Genomic DNA, 24,521 nt, shown 5'->3' with positions numbered 1-24,521 from the left:
ATCATAGCTGAAGGTTTTAGGAGGGCTAGAATTTGAGGATACCATGGTTAAACTCTGCTCTTCAGCATGGCCGGCTGATCATCGGGGTCTAGACCCACCAGTAGTGCTGTCAGTAGAAGTGAGCCCATTGGTAGATATGAAATCCTGGCACACATACATAATCAGTTCACAACCATGCCGATCTATCTGCAGGCAGCACTGATAAACCACATGGCATCCTGGGTGGGATCTACCAGCCTTTTCTCACTTTAGCTCGCTGACCTACATTGGCTTCTGGTTAAGCAGCACCTCGTTTTCAAAATTCTCATCCTTGTTTACAAATCCCTCCATGGCCTCGCCCCTTCTTATCTCTGTAATCTCCTTCAGCCACATACACCCCCCGACAAAGATATCTGCACTCCTCTAATTTTACCCTCTTGAGCATCCCTGATTATAAATCGCTCAACCTTTGATGGCTGTGCCTTCTGTTGCCTAGGCCCCAAGCTCTGGAATTGCCTGCCCAAACCTCTCCACCTCCCTACCTCTCTTTCCTCCTTTAATACGTTCCTTAAAACCTACCTCTTTGACCAAGCTTTTGGTCACCTGCCCTAATTTCTCCTTATGTGGCTCGGTGTCAAATTTTTGTCTTAAAATACTCCTGTGCCACGCCTTAGGACGTTTTACTATGTTAAAGGCGCTATATAAATACAAGTTGTTGTTTACAGCCATGACAGGCCCCTTATCCTTATTTTCTTCGCTCCATTGGCATCACGAACAATATGCGAGCACAACCAATGCTGTACCTTTTGCAACTAGTCTCCTCTTGATTTAAAACACAGCTGAAACTTCATAAACTACCTTTTCCCCTTAATATGCTAAACTTGCATTTCCAGCATTCTGCTCTGAATCCAGATTTACATTTGCAACTTTTCCTTTTTATTTTACTATTTCCTGTTCTCGTTTTACCTCACTTTTGCTACATTTCATCCTTTGTGTCTCACCAAGACCGGAGCTCCACCTGCTTACAATTTTCCTCTTACACTTTCTGCACTAACTACCAACCCAAAGGAGATGGATGTGTTTATGTCTATCTAACACCCTGCTATTTGCCTTAGTTCCTTTGATTCATTTAACTTCAATCTCCTGTGGCTAAAATATCTTCGCCTCTCACCTCATTAAATTGATCTGCTGGCTCCGTTACTCTTTTAACCACGTTAGCTTTTTGTCGAGGAAAACCAAATCTAAAAGCACTAACCTCCCCTCTATATTACATTTTATGACTTATTTTTCACTACAATTGTTCTCAGTTACAACAAAGTTATATGTTTGTATATTAATCAGCTGTGCCAATATATATGATAAAGACATATAAAGTAATAGGGATTACGCTTTACGTAAAGGGTTTTGGATGGCCCAGGTGGCTAGCTCTCATTTTTATCTTAAATAAAAATCTGAATTGTAACATGCACTTAAACAGCTGTTCCCCCCTACACCGTGATTATGGAGCCCAGAATTGCAGAACTCCACAAAACTGTGCAGGTATTTGTGGGAGGGGTTTAGCTAGCTTTGTCCTCTTACACAGTGGGGGACTGCAGTAAAGGCAACAGCACACCAACATTAATTATGGCCATCAAATATTCAGGCTCCTAACTACAGTCCTTCTACCTCAAGCTCCATAAAGTCTGACCACTGAATCCCAAAAGGATTCCGACACAAAGTACGGAGTGTTTAAACAACATCTTTAGTATTCAACCACCTCTGGACAATGTTTACCCAGCTGAACAATCTCCTGCCTGTTGAGCTTTGTGCTGCACACACAAGTCTGTGGGCTAAATGCACAACGCACTGCTGAATGCCTGCAACCAAGCCACAATGACACACTTTAGATAAATGAGAATGATGGATAAAAATGCTTCCTAGAAGTAAAAGGTTAAGCTGCCAAGTCATTTAGTCCATCACTTGCATCATCTAAACGATTCTTGTGAAAGCAAATTCTGATGGAGATTTACAGAAACTCAAGTCACAATCCCCTGCTGCAACCTGTGAAAATAAACTAGCTAAAACACCAGTCAACATCGAGGGGCCTTTTGGCAAGACTTACTTACTCCCCATCATCTTCGTTCTAGTTTGAAAAAGCCTTACAGTGCAAATACTCACTCTGCCGTCTCATACATAAAGAAATGGCCACCACTTGTGGAACCATAAAGCAGCATGCCTCAGCACCACAGAGAGGGGGGGAAAACTTCACATATCCTTTTCTTCATTTGATCACTCTGCTCAATCCTTATTCACTTATCCTTTCCTTATTAATCTGTCACTTGCTCTTTAATTTTACTTTTATCTTTCTCCCTTTCCAGAGTTCAGTCTCTCATTTCCTTGTTACCTCTTCTTTACGGTTTGTTTCTCAATGACTGATGCTTTCTTCGTATTTTACTCTCCACGAAATCTCCTGTCCCCTTTCCCACAATGTTATAATCCTCAAGTCAGTTTAACATTACAGACATGTGCAAGTTTCTGCCTCTGCCACATCAGACCTGCTACTGCTCTTGTTGCTAATGCAAATTTTCATTTTTGACTTGTATGCTTTTTAAAAAACTGAATTAGAAAGAACTACCGTCATTTCAGATTGACTACTTATACAAAGGTAAATGTTCCAATCAGTTCTTTAATAATCCCAGCTAAAGAGTCCTGTAACTCACCATGAGCAACACCATGGGAGATACACTAGTATGTGTATAATGGATCTCCTGTAGTACTGCTTATGGTCAGTTGGAAGGTAAGCTGTTTTAGAACAGTTTAAGTACTGTGTAAGTCAAGTATTGTACTACTAACTACTTGTTATGTGTGTCTTCTGCTTCTGCAACTACTGTTTTGGAAATTAATTTGCATTAGCGTGAACAATAAAGTTTGTCACTGCCTTTCAAAGTGGACAAGTTAATGAGGCAGGCAGTTCAACAACTTGTATTATTATAGCATCTTTAACATAGAAAAACACATTGCTTCACAGAGACAATCAAAATAATCAACGCTGAGTCAAAGAAGGGGATGTTAGAGGGGTGACCAAAAGCTTGACCAAAGAGGTGGGTTTTCTCCGTGGTTTTTGATATACAATACTGTGGAAAAGGGTAATTGTTCATCCTGTAACACAAAAACCCATTCACATAAGGGTCTGAGCTTCAGTTCATAGAAGATGCAGGTCTACGCATGACAACTGCCTTTTTATGGTGGTCGTAAGTACAATACTTGACTTACACAATGCTTAAAGTTTTGGGGGAAAAGCCTGAATTATAATATTGCCATTGCCATGCACTAACTCTGACCCCCGATTGAGAGTCTAGGGGCTCGAATTTCCAAGCCCCATGGAGGCGGGAGTGGTGGGAAAATTGCAGAATCGGGGGGGGGGGGGGGGGGGTGCAGGAACCCATCCCGCCCCCAACCCACCTCCATGCCAATGTCCCAGGAGGCAGGTATCCGACCTGTGCTGGGAGCCGCCTCCCGAGGCGGGAAGGGGATTAGTGCCAATTAACTGCCTGTTAACAGGTAGTTAACAGGCAGTTTTTTGCCTAATCCCTATTTTTAGCCCTGAAGTGTGGGCTTCCCAATGGTTCCGAACCACACCAAGTTAGCGAGGCGGACCATCGGTCTGAAGGGGTCAAGATGTCCGTTGTGCAGGTGAGTGATGGGTGCATGTGTGCAGAGGTAACTGTGTCAGGTGTGTGTAAAGTGTTTTAATAAGTTTTACTTACCTTTACTTTCTCCTGCAGGCTTCCTTCCTTCAGGTCTCGGGAGTCCCTCATCTCACCGGCACAGAAAGCAGAATGGCTGCTGAAATGTCAAAATCTGCAGCATTCTGCTTTCTGGTCTGGAGAGATCTCTAACTGAGTCTGAGTAGAAGGACTCAAGTTGGAAGACAGATTGTCAGTGTTGACAGCTTCACAGAGCTGTCAAATGCTGATTTTTCATCTGTCAAAAGCTCTTGACAGATGAAATGTCAATCACTGACGTCCCCAGTAACCAGGTGTCCCTTAATTGGCCTGCTGAGCCCGCTGAACAAGGTCAATCAAGGGAAAATAGCGTGGGTTGGTCACAAGTCGATGGAGGCGGGACTACAACCCAAAAAGTGGGAGTCCCACCTCCATCATGTCCCCATTGTCAAAATCCAGCCCTAGAAGTCTACTGCTGGAGCTATAATATCGCAGCCACACTCATATGGCATTTTGAACTAAAGCTTTCAAAAGTAATGACCATCCTGTGTCAATGTAGGTTCGAATCAATACAGAGCTCGAGACTAGACGAATTTGCTTCAGGTAAAGTATACTGCTATTGGTGGTTGGAGTGATAAATGGACCATATTTTCTGTTGCACACCATCTCAAACCCTACTGGACTGAAAATGATGCTTTTTAAAAAAAGAAACTGCCGTTAGCTATATCATTTAAGTAGTGTTAACTTCCGATTGCCTAAAGATGGATTTTACGTGAACAATATCACTGAGATGGTGGAAAATATGAAACTTCCTGTGGATACCAACTAAATCCTACTTCAGCAATGTTTTTCTGATATTTCCGAGTAGCACAAGCCGATACATGAATCAGCTTCCAGGAACAAGAATGAAGAACTGGCGGAATGGTGTAAACAGCCATTTCTGTGGAGTTCCTGATCTCCTGCCCAAGTTATGGTAGCAGATTGGGATAACCGGCATGGAAATTCAGGGCCATTCACTAGGCTTAGAATAAATGCTACAAAACGGGTGTCAGTTGACTGTGACTGGCGAGAACTGGGGAATTAGAATTTTTTTTTTTTTTTTTTTTTTTTTTGCAGGCCCAATATATATTACCCCATTCCCAACCTTTAAGCCTTTTATCCTGTAAAATGATGATGCTTGGACAACTCGCTTCATAGTCTTGGGCAGTGCTGTTCTAAAAGTTTACAGTGGTCAGGGTGAAATACATTTCCACGTCCCACCCTGTAGAGAAACACCTGGAATCTAATTTGTGCTTTACACTATACACTCTGCCACAGTCTGAGAATACAATTGCCACTCTTATCACTCTATCGAGTATCAGTGCATTGATACTCCATCACTCTACACCACTGAGCTACCCAATGATACAGAACAAAAGGGATCTCGGAGTACAAATACACAAATCACTAAAATCACATGGCCCTAAAAAACAAACCAAGCACTAGGGTTTATTTCTAGAGGGATAGAATTGAAAAGTAGGGAAGTTATGCTAAACCTGTATCGAACCTTGGTTAGACCACACTTGGGAGTACTGTGTACAGTTCTGGTCGCCATATTATAAAAAGGATATAGAGGCACTGGAGAGGGTGCTACCAGAAATGCAAGGGTATACCCATCAGAAAAGGATGAACAGGCTGGGTCTCTTTTCTCTTGAAAAGAGAAGGCTGAGGGGTGACCTAATTGCGTTCTTTAAAATTATGAAAGTTTTTGATAGAGTAGGTACAGAAAGTTCGTTTCCACTTATGGGGAAGAGCAAAACTAGAGGCCATCAATATAAGATAGTCACCAAGAAATCAAATAGGGAAATCAGAAGAAATGTATTTACCTAGAGAGCGGTGAGAATGTGGAACTTGCTACCACAGGGAGTGGTTGAAGCAAATAGTATAGATGCATTTAAGGGGCGGTTAGATAAGCATATGAGGGAGGAGGGATGCTGAGCTGATAGAGTTAGATGAGGAAAGACGGACGGAGGCTCGAGTGGAGCATAAACACCGCCATGGACTGGTTGGGCCGAATGGCGTGTTTCTGGGCCGTATATCCAAAGTAAAAATGTTAGTGATATTTATGAACAAAAGCAGAAATCAAGGCGTTCAGCCTCACCTGTAGCAGTGAAAGAAAATTTAATCACTTTCCACACGAGTGGTTTAGCATATAGCTTTCTTTAATACATTCAAAACTAAAAATGCATTTGTGCAATCTTCCTTTAAGTCTAGTCATAGTTTATGTGGCTTATGGCAGGTTATACGAGGCAACATTGCAGATGAAGAGATATTGTATAAATTAGTATCAACTAAAAAAAAGGCAAGGGTCAAAAATTTCACTGATGCCAGGTTAAGCCCATAAAAACATTTTCATAATAGTTTGACCAACCATGGGATGAAAAATAAAATGGTAATCAAAAAAAACTTCAATGCAAACAGATTTTTATTTGTTTGTGACCAGGCTTAAACAAATATTGATCTTAAGAAAATTACAACATAAAAGCGAGTAAAAGAAAATGGAGAGAGTCCTAAGGGAAATTAGACATTTTATAAATAATTAAAAATAATTTAAAACATTTGTCATACACAATTTTAAAATTGTGTTGGCATTTTCTAGTTTTAAACATACTCGCAGGAGGATTATATACGCAAAGCCAGCCTAAGGGATTCTACATATACAAAAACTGACCCCAATACAAATTCATGAATGCTATCTGTGTACAAATGGGTGTAATGTAAACTGCTTTTTAGAGGTAGTTTTGCTAAACAACTTAACAGTATTTGTGTCTTTAATTTAGCTCCTCAATGGTTACTAAAAAAAACTCAAAATATAAAAAAATTAAAAATGCAATTTATTGTTTAATTTAATTTTCTCCCTTCCTCTCCAGCGTGTGGTGACTCATTCTAGTTTCTTGTTCCATAAGTACTGGCAGACCTCCGCGGAGAGTGCCTTGTTCAGCTGTTTACTCTTCATCTGTGAACCTAAGCAGTGAGTATTGGTTTACTATCTGACTATGGGGTACATCGCTTGATTTGTTTTCTGCCCTCAAGTCCAAACTAGTGCCCCCTCCAACAGGAATCACTGGATAACAATCAGGGGCCGGAGCCCTGGCTGATTTTCCCACTCCTTCGGCCAGGGATAGTGGGCCCAATTTTAACAAGCCTATTGCTGTCCCAACTGAGATTAGCTAATTTAGCACAATAACTCATTGTTTTACACAGCTGGCATAATTGAAAGCAACAAGCCTAAATATTTTGAGATCTCAAATCTGCACTGGCCCACAAGGAATAGACTCGTAACAGCTGGGACTGGGACGAAACCAAGTGACCCCTGAATGCAACGCAAGAGTTTGCACATGGCACATTCAATGTGCCATGCTCCCAAATGTAGGAAACATCTTGCCCATATTTTTTACCAACTGCCTTTGCCAAACATCTCATATGATGTTCAATTTCTGCTAGGCTGACAGATATATGGGGCTGATTTTCCAAGTGTGTAACTTTTGTGTCAAGGTTTTATGCCGACACATACAGCGCACGGATGACCCTGCCAGATTTTATGTGGTTGGCTCTAATTGAAGATGCATGTCTAGCTTTCAGCCTGGATTGGGCCTCCTGCTGGAAGTTTGCAGAATGGTAGTTGGAATATCTGGCACAGCCGCAGCTCCTGAAGCTATGTGGTTACTATTTAAAGAAAAGGTGTTAATTGGAAGTAGGAAGAACAGAGCAAGCAAATCTTCTGTAGTGAAGGAGTGGTGCAATGGCGCTCAAGACCCCATCACTTACTGACACAGATGTGGAATTGCTGTGGCATGAAATGGGTGAATGGAGAGTTGCCCTGTTGGCAGTGCAAAGCACCCTCCCTGCTGGAGACTAGACTGTATAGGATGAAGTGGCATTAAAGGTAAATGTGGTGTCAACCATTCAGAGGACTTGGGGGAAAAAAAAGGAAGCAGTTTGCTAGCCTCAGAAGATCTGCTCGAGACAGACTTCCCAGGAATTCCCTATACAAGTAGATGGGCAAAATATGCATGTCACAAAGTGTTTGCTCTCAACCAGTTAGATCTTAACTGATGTGGTCTGTGAAGCACTCAGGCAACCTTACAGCTCTTTCACAGCTTTACATGCATGACCATATTGTAGCAGGTTAGCTATCTAGCTGCATCTTAAAACTGGAATTACTGCTGTACTTAAATCTGTAAAGGTGAACAAAGAATGCAATCTTCCAAGATACCATGGTGTGCACAATAATGCTCCTGATGGCTATATGGGGGCCTCACTCTATCTGTGTTCACCAGCTGCTCCCGCCTGTTGCAAGAGTGTCTTGAGCCAGGATGAGCATGGAGGTCTTTGTCTCCTAAAAGACATCCTTCCAGTCTGCCTTCACCCTCAAATAATCTAGTCACAGGGGAATGCCTTAAAATAAAAGCATCCCAACTGCTCACTGGGAAGTGGGCATTCAGCTGTAAGATCCTGTTTTATTAGGCACTCGCCACCTGGACACTGATGGAGTGATTGATTAATTCCATGGAATTATGTGTAGATGCCACATGGATGCCATCAATAACACCCTGGATTTTGGGGAATACCATCATTCTGCTTTCAATTTAATAAGTGGATGAAGGTGTTTGCCTTTGTATACAGCACACTGTGAACTGATATTGTCTATGACCCTTGAGATAGCATGGAAGGAACTGGAGGCATGCAAGTTCAGTGTTGTGATCACTTTTGCAGTCAATGGCAAGGCCATCCCTTTTATTGGCTCGACCTGCAGATCAAATTCCAACAATGGTGCAAGTCAGTCACTGCCCTCAGGTGAAGTGTCTGCAAGACAGATCTAGGTAGGTGTGCCTAGGTCTGTACACACAGCTGCAGAAAATGCTGGAAAAACTCAGCAGGCCAGGCAACATCCGTGGAGAGAAAATAGAGTCGACGTTTCGGGTCTAACCCTTTTTCAAAACTGGAAAGGAAATGAAATAGATCGAAAGGCAGGGCTGGGAGAGAACAAAAGAAGTGAAGAGACATTAAGAGGTATTCAAAACGAGACGAGATGGTGATAGGACTAGTGGAGACAAAAGACATCGAGTTCAACAATTTCAGATCATAACCTCGGCCCCCATTACATTTTTGCTTATATTTTATCCACATCTTTGTTTTGGGCCTTCCCCCCTCCTTTTTTTCTCTCTCCCACATGGCAGCTGTCTCTCATTCTGCCAGAACATTTCACACCTAATCTGAGCTGTCTTTTGTCTCCACTAGTCGTATCACCATCTCGTCTCGTTTTGAATACCTCTTAATGTCTCTTCACTTCTTTTGTTCTCTCCCAGCCCTGCCTTTCGATCTATTTCATTTCCTTTCCAGTTTTGAAAAAGGGTTAGACCCGAAACGTCGACTATTTTCTCTCCACAGATGTTGCCTGGCCTGCTGAGTTTTTCCAGCATTTTCTGTTGTTATTTCGGATTTCCAGCATCTGCAGTATTTTGCTACTGTACACACAGCTGTTTGGGTAAGGAAAGATGCCGGCAATCCCCCTTTGGTGGAACAGCTCTGACTTGCAACCATTCCTTCATTCACTTTTTTTCCCACTGCCAGAAAACTCAAAAGAACACTCAATCAAATATATATTTTTAAAATTTAGGATGCAGCAATGAAAAATCCAGCAGTTCAGCTGTCACTTACTGAAAGGCCAGAACATCTTTATCATCCATTCTGCATTGGTAAGCTTAGTGCAAAGGGTATTCTGATGTGAAGACCAGGAAATTGAGAGAGGAGTCATTTACACGAATTTCCATTATAAAATGACATCCGTACACAAAAACACAGAGCAAATTAAGCCCAATTTTCCAGATCATTCTGCGTTGGCAGGATCACTCCCACCAGCTGAAAAAAAATGTATTTTTTTAAAACTAAAACTCAGTGACTGTCCCCACTGTTCAACCTTTCGCTCCTAAAGACATTGCTTCAAGTTGTGCTCCAGTTGCCAGAAATCCGATACCTCAACCCTAGTGGTTATGCCTTATGTGCGAGTCTCGACAGTGAATGCTAATCAGCTAGCTATTCAACTGCAAGGTGGCATCACAGCAGAGCCCAATCTTGCCCTCATTTGCATCCACAAGAATGCACTTTCCAACAGCAGTCACTGGATAGCAATCGGGAACAGTGCCCTTAGCTGATTTCCCCACAACTCAGGGACAGTGAGGCCAACAGTAGTGTTTCAACTGCCACTTTGGTTCCGACCAGCTAACTCAGTATCGTCACAGCCGAGAACTGCCTTGTCTGTAAGGCTTACAACCATCCCATAGGCACATTCATGCACAGAGACATTTACTGTTCCTCCTCAGTATTCACTAGCATGAGTGAGGCTGCTTTGAAATCAAAACAAATTAGATATTCAGGATATGAAGAGAAAGCCTGGATTTTTAGGAAGCTGAAAGCAGCATTTTCAGCTTAAATCCAGGTAAAAATCAATAGAATAAAATTGGGTTTTAATCAGAGGATATTAAAGTACCAAAAAATGTCTGGAAAAATTGGATGAAAATCAGAAAACAAAAATACCCTGGAGTGGAATTTTTTTGTGAAAATCAGTGAACTACTTCAAATGGATTCTACTTCAATTTCAACAATTACAGGCATTTCATCTCAGTGATTTTGGATTTCCTGCAGTTATCCATTTACTTTCATTCTTATTTCTAAATAAAGCAGAATATACCAACCACTGATGGACTGATGAGTTTTTGAAAGTGGTGTGCAGTTAACAAGGCCATTAAAATTGGCTTTAAACAGATGGTGGGAGTTTAACAGTGACTAATGCACTTCCACATTAGAAAACCCAGTCTTCAATAACTAATTGCATTTCTGGTAATGACCCACAGGCATTTTGTCAAATAGAATGTTTCTCTAATAAATTCTTCAAAAGCCAGGTTGAGATTCAGAAGCACTAGTGTTTTCACAGATGTTTAACAGTGGATTACTAGCAAAGTTCCTCCTTCTGCCAGCAACCATCTCAGTTAAGGATAATGGATGATGTGGGGTATTCCTAATAATGAAAAATCTTTAAAAAAATAAAATAAACAGTGCATTATAGAAAAGTGCAAATGTGATTCTAAAGGAATTTAACTGCGTCTTATCCTCAGTACCTCTATTACAAATCAATCCATTGACAAGTGCTTTGATTAGCGTTACACATTTTTTGTATCCATTTCTATTGATTTGTAGAGTTACAGAATTTATTGCATGATTCTACACTCCCAACAGGGAAGCTGCAGTCGAAGGGAGCATGGGTTGGAGGACGGCTACAACATTGTAGCTCTGATTCTGTGACCTGCATTCCCTGTGAGCATGTCTCCCTGCTGGGACTGCAGGATCATGAAATTAGCCCATATACCTTAACAATAAGTGTTTATGAACTCCTCAGGAGCACAAACTGTTGAAATGACAGGCAATAATGACAGCATTGCGATGCTCCTTGGGTTTGATTACTTGGCTAGAAATTTCTCCATAAGTTATATTTAACCCAAGAGCAAACTCAGTGGGTAGCTGACTTCACCTGTAGGATAAATGTAATGCAATGATGAAATTCTAGTCTGTGGAGAATTCTCTCAGTAGATAGACACTTAAATATTTTGCTCGTCATTTCTACTGTGTGCTCCTCTAAGCCAGTGTCCAACGATGTCAGTTACATAAATTATATTTAAAAAGTTAAAAAACACAAAAAAGGATGTTAAAAAAAACTTCAAAATTAGAAGCGGCTTTAAGTTAGAGAGTTCCTCATTTAATTTAAGCAGATTATATGAACGTTTGTAGAATTTGAACAAGTTGCTGTTTGTGAAATATTTCAGGAGCTTCTTTTCTTTCGAGCAGTACCACAGAGCCAATCTGAAGCAACACTGTAGAAAAACTTAAATTTCTGACATTAATGTTTTTGTCTGGGCTCCCTCTCAGTCACATCTTCCACTACAAACTGCAAGGTTAATGCTTATCTCATGTAACATCAACTCTATGAAGGATTCTTATTTGTTAATCTTTGAAACTATCACATGTTAAGATGTTATCTCAAGTGTATCACGTTAGGTTGTTAAGATGAGGCTGTTAAGATAATGGAAAATATCTCGCTATTTATAGACACCACATTAACTGGATCTGATTACAATGGTGAAGTAAATAATGTGTGAAGTGAAGCCTGCAATGGCTTCTCTTCCCGCTCCCACATCATTACCTCTGGTGTCCCCGCCAAGGACCCATCCTTGGCCCCCTCCTATTTCTCATCTACATGCTGGCCCTTGGCGACATCATCCGAAAACACAGCATCAGTTTCCACATGTACGCTGATGACACCCAGCTCTACTTCACCACCACTTCTCTCGACCCCTCCACGGTCTCTAAATTGTCAGACTGCGTGTCTGACATCCAGTACTGGGTGAGCAGGAATTTTCTCCAATTAAATATTGAGAAGACTGAAACCACTGTTTTCGGTCCCTGCCACAAACTCCGTTCCCTAGACACTGACTCCATCCCTCTCCCTACCATCAGTCTGAGGCTGAACCACACTGTTCACAACCTTGGTGTCATATTCGTGGCATAACTAAGATCGCCTATTCCACCTCCGTAACATCGCCCGTCTCCGCCCCGCCTCAGCTCATTTGCTGCTGAAACCCTCATCCATGCATTTACCACCTCTAGACTTGACTATTTCAACACACACCTCACTGGCCTCCCACGTTCTACCCTACGTAAACTTGAGGTCATCCAAAACTCAGCTGCCCGTGTCCTAACTTGCACCAAATCCCTTCCACCCATCTCCCTTGTGCTCGCTGACCTACATTGGTTCCCGGTTAAGCAACACCTCGATTTTAAAATTCTCATCCTGGTTTTCAAATCCCTCCATGGCCTCGCCCCTTCCTATCTCTGTAATCTCCTCCAACCCCATTCCCCACCCACCCCACACCCAGAGATATCTGCGCTCCTCTAATTCTGCCCTCTTAAGCATCTCTGATTATAATCGCTCAACCATTGGTGGCCGTGCCTTCTGTTGCCTAGGCCCTCTCCTTATGTGGCTCGGTGTCAAATTTTTTTTTTGTCTTATAATACTCCTGTGAAGCGCCTTGAGATGTTTTATTACATTAAAGGCACTATATAAATACAAGTTGTTGTTGCCCATAGCCCTGCAATTTTTTTCCTTTTCAAATATGCTTCCACCACCCTTTCAGGCAGTACGTTCCAGTTCATACCAACTTGCTGCATAAAAAAAAAACTCATCTTCCCCCCCCAGTTCTTTTGCCAACTGTCTTAAATTCCCTCTGGTACCTCATCTAAGTGGCAATTCTTTAACTGTGAGCCTGGACCATATTTGATTGTGGGGGGACATCATAGCCAAGCCTGAACCAGTCCTCACTCAATGTCGAAACACTTGGGCCTGTATTTTGCAGTACGCTTACAGCTGCCCCCACAGACTTTTTCTGGGCGTTTGAGCACCAACTCATGGTCATCGGGAGTCTGATACAGTGAGACGCCCTCTAAAGGGGATCTGGGAGATAGGGCAAGCAACAGCATGTCTCTTCAACCAATCAGGCTAAAGAATTCTTATTGAGACACACTTCCAGGTTTAGACTATGCAAGTTAGTATATTTAATTCAATGCCAAATCATGTACAGAAAGCAAAATAAATAAAGTGAGAGAAAGAAATATGGGATTGAGAGAGAGAGAGAGAGAGATGAAAGAGACAGAAAGAAGTAAAAAAAAAGTTTATTTTATTTTAATTTTCTTTTAAATCTCCAACAATAGTTAAATTCTGAAGGAATGAGACTTCACACTTGTAAAAGTACATTTTTGGTAGTAATTAAGACTTAAAACGGCGTTAAAAATTCACTTACACTTGAATGGACAAACCTGAACTTTTGTTGTCATGTTTAGTGGGTAACTAGTGGGTAAGTACCGCAATCTCACGCCCTTCGTGTGTTTTAATGCCGAATTTCTCATTGAGGCACCGGTGCAGCAAAGCTTGTGGAAGAGCAGGGCAAATCGGACCGCAACTTCCTGATTTCCGCGTTTAACTGCACATGTACGGACATGAAGTTGCTGTCTGATTTATTCCACAGTAACAGTGAGCGCCGATAGCCTCACTGTTATTTCTACCACAAAATCCTCGCAGTGCACTTTCCAGTAGGAATCGCTGGATCGTCACCAGGAGTGGGTACACCGGCTGATTTATTTTCCTTTTAAGGCCAACTATAGCACACTACAACCATCCCAGTTCAGATCAGCTAACTCAGTACAATCCAGGGTTCGAACCTGGGGCTGTCCTGATCTGCACATCTGCTGTTCTACCCGAAACAACTGACTTACCAACTGAGCTATCAGGGAAACTCTTCTGGCATCATTGCCATACTAGGGGTCACAATCCTATTCAAACTGCTCAGAGCCCTGTGCGGCAGCACTAGAATCACTTGTAGTTATCATGCAGGGCTCTTCAAAAAGATAAGCAATGCACGATGACTGTAGCACAAATCTGATATGCACTCTTCAGATAAACAGCACGCTGAGAAGCAGGTGTCTGAAATGTGGATTTTATGCAAACTTCAAGGTTCCTACCAAGAACAGTAAATGACCAGAGCAGCATCAAAATGGATAAGTAGCTTTCTATTTCTAAGCACCTTATTCTAACAATATACCTTTTGATGATGTAGAAGATAACGCTGGAAAGAACACTATCAGACAACCACATAATTCTTGTTAAGTTCAGAAATCTAGGAGAGGTATAAACTGCTTCCATCCAGCTACAGCCACTGTATCACTCATATTAAAAGAAACACAGTACTTTTAGCGACAAATTCTAATCAACCAGGGAGGTCACAACATGATATATGTAAGAAGTCACACAACACCAGGTTATAGTCCAACAGCTTTAAGCTGTTGGACTATAACCTGGTCATAGAGTCATAGAGTTTTACAGCACAGAAAGAGGCCCTTCGACCCATCGTGTCTGCGCCGCTCCTCCATCCCTGTCCAGTCTAATCCCATTTTCCAGCATTTGGTCCATAGCCTTGTATGCAATGGCATTTCAAGTGCTCATCCAAATGCTTCTTGAATGTTGTGAGGGTTCCTGCCTCTACCACCCTTTTAGGCATTGAGTTCCACATTCCAACCACCCTCTGGGTGAAAAAGTTCCTCCTCAAATCCCCTCTAAATCTCCTGCCCCTTACCCTGAATCTATGCCCCCTTGTTATTGACCCCCCTACTAAGGGGAAAAGTTCCTCTTTGTCTACCCTATCTATGCCCCTCATCATTTTGTACACCTCAATCAGGTCCCCCCTCAGCCTTCTTTGCTCCAAGGAAAACAACCCCAGCCTGTTTAGTCTTTCTTCATAGCTGAGGCGCTCCATCCCAGGTAACATCCTGGTGAATCTTCTCTGCACCCTCTCCAAAGCAATCACATCCTTCCTATAGTGAGGTGACCAGAACTGCACACAGTACTCCAGCTGTGGCCTCACCAGCGTTTTGTACAGCTCCATCATAACCTCCCTGCTCTTATATTCTATGCCTCAGCTAATGAAGGCAAGTATCCCATATGCCTTTTTAACCACCTTATCTACCTGTTCCGCTGCCTTCAGGGATCTATGTACATGTACACCAAGGTCCCTCTGACCCTCTGTACTTCCTAGGGTCCTACCACTCATTGTGTATTCCCTTGCCTTATTTGTCCGTCCAAAATGCATCACCTCGCACTTTTCAGGGTTAAATTCCATTTGCCACTTTTCCGCCCATCTGACCAACCCATTTATATCGTCCTGTAGCCTGAGGCTTTCCTCCTCGCAATTTACCACCCCACCAATTTTCGTGTCATCTGCGAACTTACTGATCATACCTTTTACATTCTCATCCAAATCATTTATGTAGATCACAAACAACAAGGGACCCAGCACCGATCCCTGAGGTACCCCACTGGACACAGGCTTCCAGTCACAAAAGCAACCTTCGACCATCACCCTCTGCCTCCTGCCACTCAGCCAGTTTAGGATCCAACGCGCCAAGGCACCCTGGATCCCATGGGCTCTTACCTTCTTGACCAGTCTCCTATGCGGGACTTTGTCAAAAGCTTTACTGAAGTCCATGTAAACCACATCCACAGCATTTCCCTCATCCACCCCCCTAGTCACCCCCTCGAAAAATTCAATCAGATTTGTCAGACATGATTTACCCTTGACAAAGCCATGCTGACTATCCCCGATTAATCCTTGCCTCTCCAAGTGGAGACTAATTTTGTCCCTTGTTGTGTTGTGTGACTTCTTACATTTGTCCACCCCAGTCCAACTCCGGCATCTCCACACCATGGCAACATGATATGTTGTTGGTATAACAGAAATCAGTGTGTTTGAAATTGCAGAGGCACATCCAAATGTTTGCTGCCCAACAAAGACGTGTGGTCGACACCTCGATGATGCAGCAATCTGACTGCACAGTACTTCAGGCTTAAAACCCCAGTGGAGCCAAAAGTTGGTAAATTGCTTTTCATAAAAGAACATTTTTGTGATCTCTCAAGCTTTCCAGAACAATTTTTTTTTTTTTTTTTTTTTAAAAACAGACTAGAAGCCACTGCCTATTGCTGACTGCCTCCTGGTAAAACACTGCTGTACCAGCTCAGTTTACACACCTAGAGAAGTGCACTAACTGCCAGGCAGTTACTTTAATGCAAAGAACTCACAATTACATGCTACAACCATATTTTTTTTTTAATATAAAAGCATAATCTTCAAGGCAGCATAATCAGCAAAATGCAATTTTAGATCAAAGCCTTATCCAAAACATGCATTCTAAATTATACTTAGATGCTAAGGGAAGGGTTATTGTGTGGGAAAAACATAACTATTTCCACCTGCTGACTTGTATGGCTTAATAAAAGGAAGAACTTGCATTTATATAGCAGCTTTCATATTCTCAATAATATCCCATGGCCACTGAATTATTTTGAAGTGTGGTCATCGTTATAATGTAGGCTAATGTGGCAGTCAATTTGCATGCAGCAAGATCTCACAAACTGCAATGAGATTAAAGACCAGTTAATCTAGGTTGTTGGCGTTCGCTGAGAGATAAATGTTGACCAGCACACATAACTCTCCTGATCCAAATTGAGTTTCTGCTTTTGTCTGCAGCCATTTTGATCACTATACAGGAAACTTTCTGGTATCTGGCACTGACGGGACCGAGCTGTTGCCGTCCCATCAAAACTGCCAGACAAACCAGCGCTAATGTTAAAACATACGGAGCTTCTGAGATCTGTATCTTGCAACAAACCCTGTTGCTTAGCAACAGCTTCAAAACAGTCAGCCGTAGCTTGCAAGCGTCTCTGTAGCTAAGCAACAGCTTCAGCTAGACCTTGCAGAGCCTGACCGGAGAAAAAAAAGCAACGAAAAGAAAAAAAACTTATCTGAACCGACTCCTGAATTTTGCCGGTGGATAGAGCTTTCCGGACATTTAACCTCCGGATAAACTAAAGTTTCCTGTATTTGGGGACATATATAAAGTTGTATAGGGAATAATGAAAGTATTAAAAAAAATAAAAACTTTTAAAGTTGTTCATCCTGATCTCCAGGATTTGAAATTACTTCAGTCACTAATTTTACCAAAAATTTTGGGGCGAGTACAAAGCAGAATGAGTGTCAGCCTTGACTCAGTTGATAGCACCCTCGTCACCGAGTCAGAAGGTTGTGGGTTCAAGAGACTGGAGCACAAAAACCTAGGCCGACATTCCAGTGCAGTGCTGAGGGAGTGCTGCACTGTCGGTGGTGCCGTCTTTCGGATGAGAAGTTAAACCGAGGCCACGTCTGCTCTCGCAGGTGGACGTAAAAGATCCTATGGCACTATTTTGAAGAGGAGCAGGGGAGTTATCCCTGGTGTCCGAGCCAAAAATTATCCTTCATTCAACATCACTAAAACAGATTATCTGGTCATTATCACATTGCCATTTGTGGGACCTTGCTGTGCGCAAACTGGCTGCTGCGTTTCCTACATTACAACAGTGACTACACTTCAAAAAGTACTTCACTGGCTGTAAACCGCTTTGGGACGTCCAGTGGTCGTGAAAGACGATGTATATACAAGACTTTCTTTTCTTTCAGGAAATGCAGGAAGGAAATGGAAAATTAGAGGAACAGTCTTTTGCCCACTGCAACTCTTGCAGACCCCCCCCCCCCCCACCATTTGCGAGAGCCCACGAGTAGGGTGCCTGCCGCCTGCCCCCTCAGCTGCAACAGGGCAGGGAGTGGGAAGATAGAAGTGGGGAAGGGAAGAGCAGCTGAAGCAAAGCAGTGTTACTCCAACTATAAATAAATAAAATTGTAGCCTCATGTCAGATATGAATACAATCTATTTGTTCCATTTTTCAGATACAGTATCACCGTTTTCTCAGTGATAGTACTCTTGCCTCGGAGTCAGAAGGTCACGGGTTTAAGCTCCACTCCAGAGATTTGAGTACATGATATAGGCTAAAATTTCAGTGCCGCTCTGAAGGAATCTTTCAGATGAGATACTAAACTAAGACTCTGTCTACCCTCAGGTGGACATGAAAGATCCCATGGCACTTTTTGAAGAAGAGTAGGGGAGTTCTCCTGGTATCCTGGCCAAAATTTATCACTCAAACAACATCAAAATAATCTGGTCATTTATAGAATTGCTGTTTGAGGGACATTGATGTGCACAAATTGGCGGTCATGTTTCCCTACATAACAGTGATTACACTTCAAAAGTACTTCATTGGCTGTGAAGCACTTTGGGATGTCCTGAGGTCATGAAAGGCGCTAGAAACAATGCAAGTTCTTTCTTTCTTTCTAATTGTGTTGGTACCAAGCTTAATACAATTTTTGTTCTGGATAGTAGGTTTTCCTAAGGCTCAGAATGCACAAGAACTTAAAATGGACAGTTTGCCCAGTGGCACAATGCATTCACACAAAGTCACAGATTGGAATTCCAGCTCTGATGACATTTATACCCAGGCTTCCCTTGGGCTGCAAACTGCTTATATCTGCTTGAGTGGAAAAAATCTGTACAAGATTACAAAGATTGCTGACATTTTTAATAATGTAGCCCTTGTAACCATCAAAATATTACCTGTTTGCACTTTGGCTACTCTATTGCCTTAAAAGAAAGAAAGATTTGCATTTATAGAAAGCCAGCAAGGTAGATTCAGTACTCGTCTGCAGTGCTATTTCCCAGGAGCCTCCTACTGAACAGCAGGTACAGAGTCCTAAAATTGGACAGATAACCTATAGTAATCTATCCTGTTGACTATAGCTTGACTATGAATGAGAGATCAAGAAAAGGAGAACACAATAGTCCTGAATTTCCTCATTGTCTTCAGCACTTACCCCATTGTCATGTCGCTTATGCCCAGTTATTGAGCTACATGCTAATTTGATCCATCTTTTTAAACAGTGAAAGTCTTATGCCTATCAAAGCCCCCAGGGCCCATTTGCCTAGCAGCACAAGTACATGGGAGTTTTCTGGGGTTACAACACTCCTGCATTCAGAGTAACTTTACATCCAAGACAAAAACAGTTCAACAGCACCCATAGCACTTCAGACAAGCGTAATTGAGGTTTTGGTGAATGGAAGCGGGCACCAACTTCACTTAGAGATTACAGACTTCCAAGAAAACTTTTTTTAACCCCCTTCCATCACATTTTAAAATCCCTAACAGCTGCATTTTACTGGAGTGCTTTCCTCTCTTCCCAGAATTTTTTGGGGGACCCCTGACTTCCCCACCCCCAAACTCACCCTCAGATAGTCTTTGGACAAGGAATGACTTTCCACATGGGCAGACCACTCTGTGCCATCCTAATGCAGGAAGAGTTGCAGCAGTAGCGTGTCGAGGCCAGGAGAATCAGGCAGCATAGCAGAGGACACAAGTGTACCAGGTACTACCCTCTCCAGCATGTGTACAGGCCCCACCCCTCCTATGAGGACCTCGTTTGAGGAGCTGTACATCCGACAGCGGTGCCACTCCAACGATGCCATCAGGCATCTCTGCCAACGTCATCAGATTTGCAGACTCACTTCACTGCCACGACTGCTCCGTCTGTAGCAATTAAAGGGTCAACAGCTCAACTTTTATGGCGCCAGGTCCTTCCAGGCTGCTACAGGGGATCGGTCATCCAGCAGGTGATGGGACACCCTCTTTTATAGAGCAGCCAAATTCATCCACTTCAGCATCACTCCAGACAAGAGAGGGGCACTGAGCCAGGGACTTCTACAGGCTAACTGGATTCCTCAGGGTGGCATAATGGTAAGTGCGTGGCACTGAAGGTGCCAACTAAGCAGCTGCTGACATGTGAATAGGAAGGGGCTCATTCCCAGGAAGTCCAGCTCATCTGTGATCCAAAACAAGCAGTGTTTTCACTCGCAGCTGCAAAGGGCATCAGAGGGCAGATTCTGCAGGACTTCTTATTTGACTGATTGACTGCAGTGGCAGCACCTCAGCCCTACCTTCTTCTATGCACCTTATCAGAGGACACCAAAGCAAATTGCTTTGGTCTAGCAAAACCTTGCCAGGAATTCACTCCAGAGATTCCCTTCACTTTTTTTCTGCACTGTTGATCAGTCCTGGGTGTGAGGGGGTTGGGAGTCAGTGGCAGTGCCAGCTCCCTACACACAGCACGACTGATGTTGGTGTCTGGCTTAATGAAAGGAAGACCCAGGAATGTGAGGCTCCTGTCTTGTACTTCTTGTAGGATGGCTCGGAGGTCTTCAGCAGAGAAGCTATTGGGCTGCTTCTGCCTGCTGCCCTGGCGTGGTGCCTAATGGGCACCTACTTGAGAATGATGGTGCCAATCTGGACTGATTGTGTGGGTGAAAGATGCTGTCAAGTGATTTGGCCTCCATATAACAAAAAGTATATAGAGGCACTGGAGAAGGTGCAAAGAAGATTTACAAGGGTGATACCAGAACTGAGAGTTTATACCTATCAGGAAAGGCTGAACAGGCTGGGGCTCTTTTCTCTAGAAAAGGGAAGGCTGAGGGGCGACCTTATAGAGGTCTCTAAAATTATGAAGAGGTTTGATAGGGTAGACATAGAGGAGATCGTTCCACTTATGGGGAGTCCAAAACTAGAGGTCATAAATAAGATAGTCACTAATAAATCCAATAAGAAATTCAGGAAAAACTTCTTTACCCAGAGAGTGGTTAGAATGTGGACTTTGCTACCATATGGGAGCAGTTGAGGCGAATAGCATAGATGCATTGAAGTGGAAGCTGCATATGTACATGTGCAAGAGAAAAGAATACAAGGATATGCTGATAGGGTTAGATGAATTAAGATGGGAGGAGGCTAGTGTGGAGCATAAATACCAGCATAGACCAGTTGGGCCGAATGGCCTGTTTCTGTGTTGTAAATTCTATGTAACCAATTGTCGGCTGCTAACCTTGCTGGTGGATAGTGTTCTGCTGCTGCCAGGGATCTGCAGAGTACTTGTAAAGAGTTACGTCATTGTTGCACGCAAGTTTCCTGGGGGTGGATGGGTGTGTATGCGCGCGTGTGTGTATCGCAGCAACTTACACAGTTTCTATACTGAAATTACACCAGAGCTGCATCCAAAATATTTAAAGTAACTTATCCCAGGAAACTTGTGTGTAACTCACGCTGCTGGTGAATGGGGTAACTTTCCAGTGCAACAGCGTAACTGACATTGAGGAAATTCAGGGACAAGATTTTTCATACTCACAATCTTTATAGTCTAAGTCCCACCATCTTCCTACATGAACTATATGGATTCTTATTCAAGAAGTTAAGGGTTAAAGATGGATATGATTTGCACTTGAATATTCACTGGTTGTTTTTTCAAAAAAACTTATACCCTTACTCTTCAGCACGAAAAATAGCTTACACCCACATATCTTGTTCAACCAGCTGCCTGTAAACAACCTTAAACACAGAGGGGAAAAAAGCGCACTGCAGTACCGCTACATTGAGCAAATTTAAAGCATATTCAAAATGAAAAGGAGCATGAGAATTACCAAATGTCACATAACACTCAGCAGGCTATCAACTGAACTTCCTGTTAATTTGCATTTATGTAGTTTTTTCACCACAACTTTGAACTTCAAAAGGAATTTGATCTAATTGCATTCACTCAATGTTTTCTATTAAGAACACTTGGTTTCATGCTGTTATTTTGGTGTGGAGCTGGTGCCAGGGATTCATCTCCAGGCCAGACATTTAGAATTATGCTAAAATAAATGGAAGTCTCTAACTGAATACAGTGTGATTTGTAAATGGCTGTGTAATGGATCTGACTGTTTCATAATCAGCAGAATATGGAGAATAGTCATTGTTTTTAAGCTAGACTATGAAAAAATTGCAGGGCTCTAATTATTGTTCCCAATTTAATAGAATACAAATTGTAAACCGAGAAAGCTCACAAGAAGAATACTTTAATCACACTGATCTTCAGTATTTTTTTGAACAAACTATGAAAAACTAGTGCATGTTCAGGGCAAAAAGTACAAGCGCAGAAGGTACAAAACATTTCTGGTGCCTCAACCTGTTAGTATGTATAATGTGGTTATGTCACACCTTTCTGGCACACAGGATTATGTTGACAGTTCCTCACAAGGCTGATTTCAACATGGCCATGGAGTGAAGTGGAGAACAATACAGAATGTTTTTCCCACACAAAGAGAAGAACAATGGCTCACTTCTACACACCCACTAGGTATGTAGTTACCAGTCCGTAGCAGTAGAAAGCTGAAAAAAAGGTATATGACCAGCATTTACGTACAGGGGATGGGGTAACAGGAAAGAAAAAAAGCAGAGCATCAAGAGTGTAAAATTTTAAAAAATCAATTTCAACAGTAAGTTCATGAATTGGAATATTACTTACAAAAATCTCTTTCTGAATTAGTTTGATCATTTTGATAGTGTCAGTTAAGACACTTTGCTTTCTTGAAATACAATTATTCTGTGATCCAAGGAAAAAAGGAAGGGAATATTTGAGAACAGCTGTGGGAAATAGTGATCTGCTTAAATGAGATCCCTTATCTGTACACAATACTGAACAAACATTAATCCATGAAAGGTGTTGGGTTTATGGAAACTTGCAATAAAACTTCCATAAATTGACTTTCTGCTTTTACAAACTGAAGTTTAAAGCAGTGTTGGCACTGTAATGAGGAATATCGGATGTATCCGAGGTGTCGAGGTGCTCAAATCCAATCTGCATAAAATTTAGAAATCTACTACTAGTAACATCTGTGAATCATGTCAGAACTACACAAATTCCAGTACTGCTTTACTAAACACACAGAACCGGTGGAGCTGGGAGATATACAGCAGGTGGAACTTCTAGCCACTGCTGTGACCAGCTGATGCCAAATCCCAGGGACAGGGTCATTTGAATATTTGGGGCAGATAGTGGTGCAACAGAGGCAGCCACCCCACTGAAGCGGTGGGTCTCAGATTGGCACCATGCTGGTCCAAGAGGGAAACCCCATGCCTTGTCAATGCGTTTGTTCTTTGCCACATTTCATGGGCCACAGAGCAATTGCCAAGCACTCATCCAGCACAAGGTACCTGCATGGTGCATATTCACAGACTCACACAAGGTTGCTGATGGCCATGGTCCTTTACTTTTCTACCTGCTTCATGGCAATGAAAGAAAGACTTGCATTTATATAGCAGCTTTCACAACACACTTTACAGCCAAAGAAGTACTTTTTGAAGTGTAGTCACTGTTGTAATGTAGGACACGGTTATGTAAGCCCCATCAGGTTGCAATCATCTTGGATACCTAGGCATCCTCTGATCTTGTCCATCCAGAACTTCCAGCAGATAAAGCGGTGGGCTAGGGAGTACCCATTGGTCCTGCTTAGGTGGAGCTCAATTATAGTTTCCTCAGCTAACACAAACAGATGATGGTAGATGTGCAGCTTTAAGAAGTTGTGAATAATGAAACCGAAAGACACTATGAAATGAACAATTAAATTGCTGAGTTGGTAGCAACTACCAACCCTTCCCCCTCTTAATTTACGGCCAACCATCCAGCACCAATTTCATATGGGCTCTGAACTTCAGCAAGGCTGCTCAGGTACCGAGACCCGCATGTGGCACAAGCACCTCATTAACAATTTTTTGGAGGCCTTAATAAGCTAAGGCACATCTGGTGTACAGGCTTTCAGTATCAAAGGCACTTCCCTCCCACGTTATCCTGTGTTATGCACAATGGGCATACAGCAGGCCTCAGTGACCATTATTACATCATAGCAGCACCATCGATGTCAAGCAGCACATTATTGGCCTCTAAATTGCTTTGTTTCTTTTATGTGTTCCTGCAGACAAACCGCTATTTTGGGTCAGGTACTCAAGGACAAACCTTGCAATAATCTTAAAGGATACAGCTGGCAACATCCTCATGTACAAGTGACAAGACTCTTTCCTCAAGGACACTGCTACGACATTCTACATGGATGCTGGATCATCCTTAGAGTTACTGGTGGCATCTCCATTGAAACTGCAGCTAACTCAGTATCTGATTGGGGTCTCCCGAGTGGTGAGGATACCTTTGTGGATTCATTGTGCTCACAATGAATAGCAAAATCCTTTGGATTATAAGAACAAAATTAGATGCTGCAAGAAACCCTTGGATTGGTGGTGGATGCAGGCAACATGGTCACGGCCACTGAAAATGGCTAACTGCAAACCAGTTAGATCCTTGCAGATCCAGTTTTAATTCCTTTTGCATGTTTGTGGAGCATGGAAAAAATTGTGTGTATTTTAACCTTAGACACACAGGGAGCCATATTAAAACATATTAACAACACAGATGGAGAGTCATG

General features: G+C 42.4%; 1 protein-coding gene and 1 long non-coding RNA gene across 2 annotated transcripts in view; one reads left to right on the top strand and one right to left on the bottom strand.

The window, feature by feature from the left end:
• The window catches only part of LOC147124273 (uncharacterized), a 137,560-nt gene extending 113,055 nt beyond the window's left edge, over window positions 1-24,505 (top strand). Inside the window, exons 2-4 of the long non-coding RNA XR_015077923.1 lie at window positions 6,593-6,693; window positions 22,279-22,402; window positions 24,021-24,505. This is a non-coding gene — a long non-coding RNA (uncharacterized LOC147124273). The remainder of the gene's footprint in view (window positions 1-6,592; window positions 6,694-22,278; window positions 22,403-24,020) is intronic.
• LOC147124272 (chondroitin sulfate synthase 3-like) overlaps window positions 1-24,521 on the bottom strand; it is a 312,420-nt gene that overhangs the window by 190,308 nt on the left and 97,591 nt on the right. The gene's annotated exons all lie outside the window — the stretch shown is intronic.

This window comes from Somniosus microcephalus, chromosome 1 (assembly GCF_052327205.1).
Source record: "Somniosus microcephalus isolate GS21.2 chromosome 1, FLI_Smic_1.0, whole genome shotgun sequence".
Taxonomy (NCBI): domain Eukaryota; kingdom Metazoa; phylum Chordata; class Chondrichthyes; order Squaliformes; family Somniosidae; genus Somniosus; species Somniosus microcephalus.
This window is presented reverse-complemented; position numbering and strand designations above follow the sequence as displayed.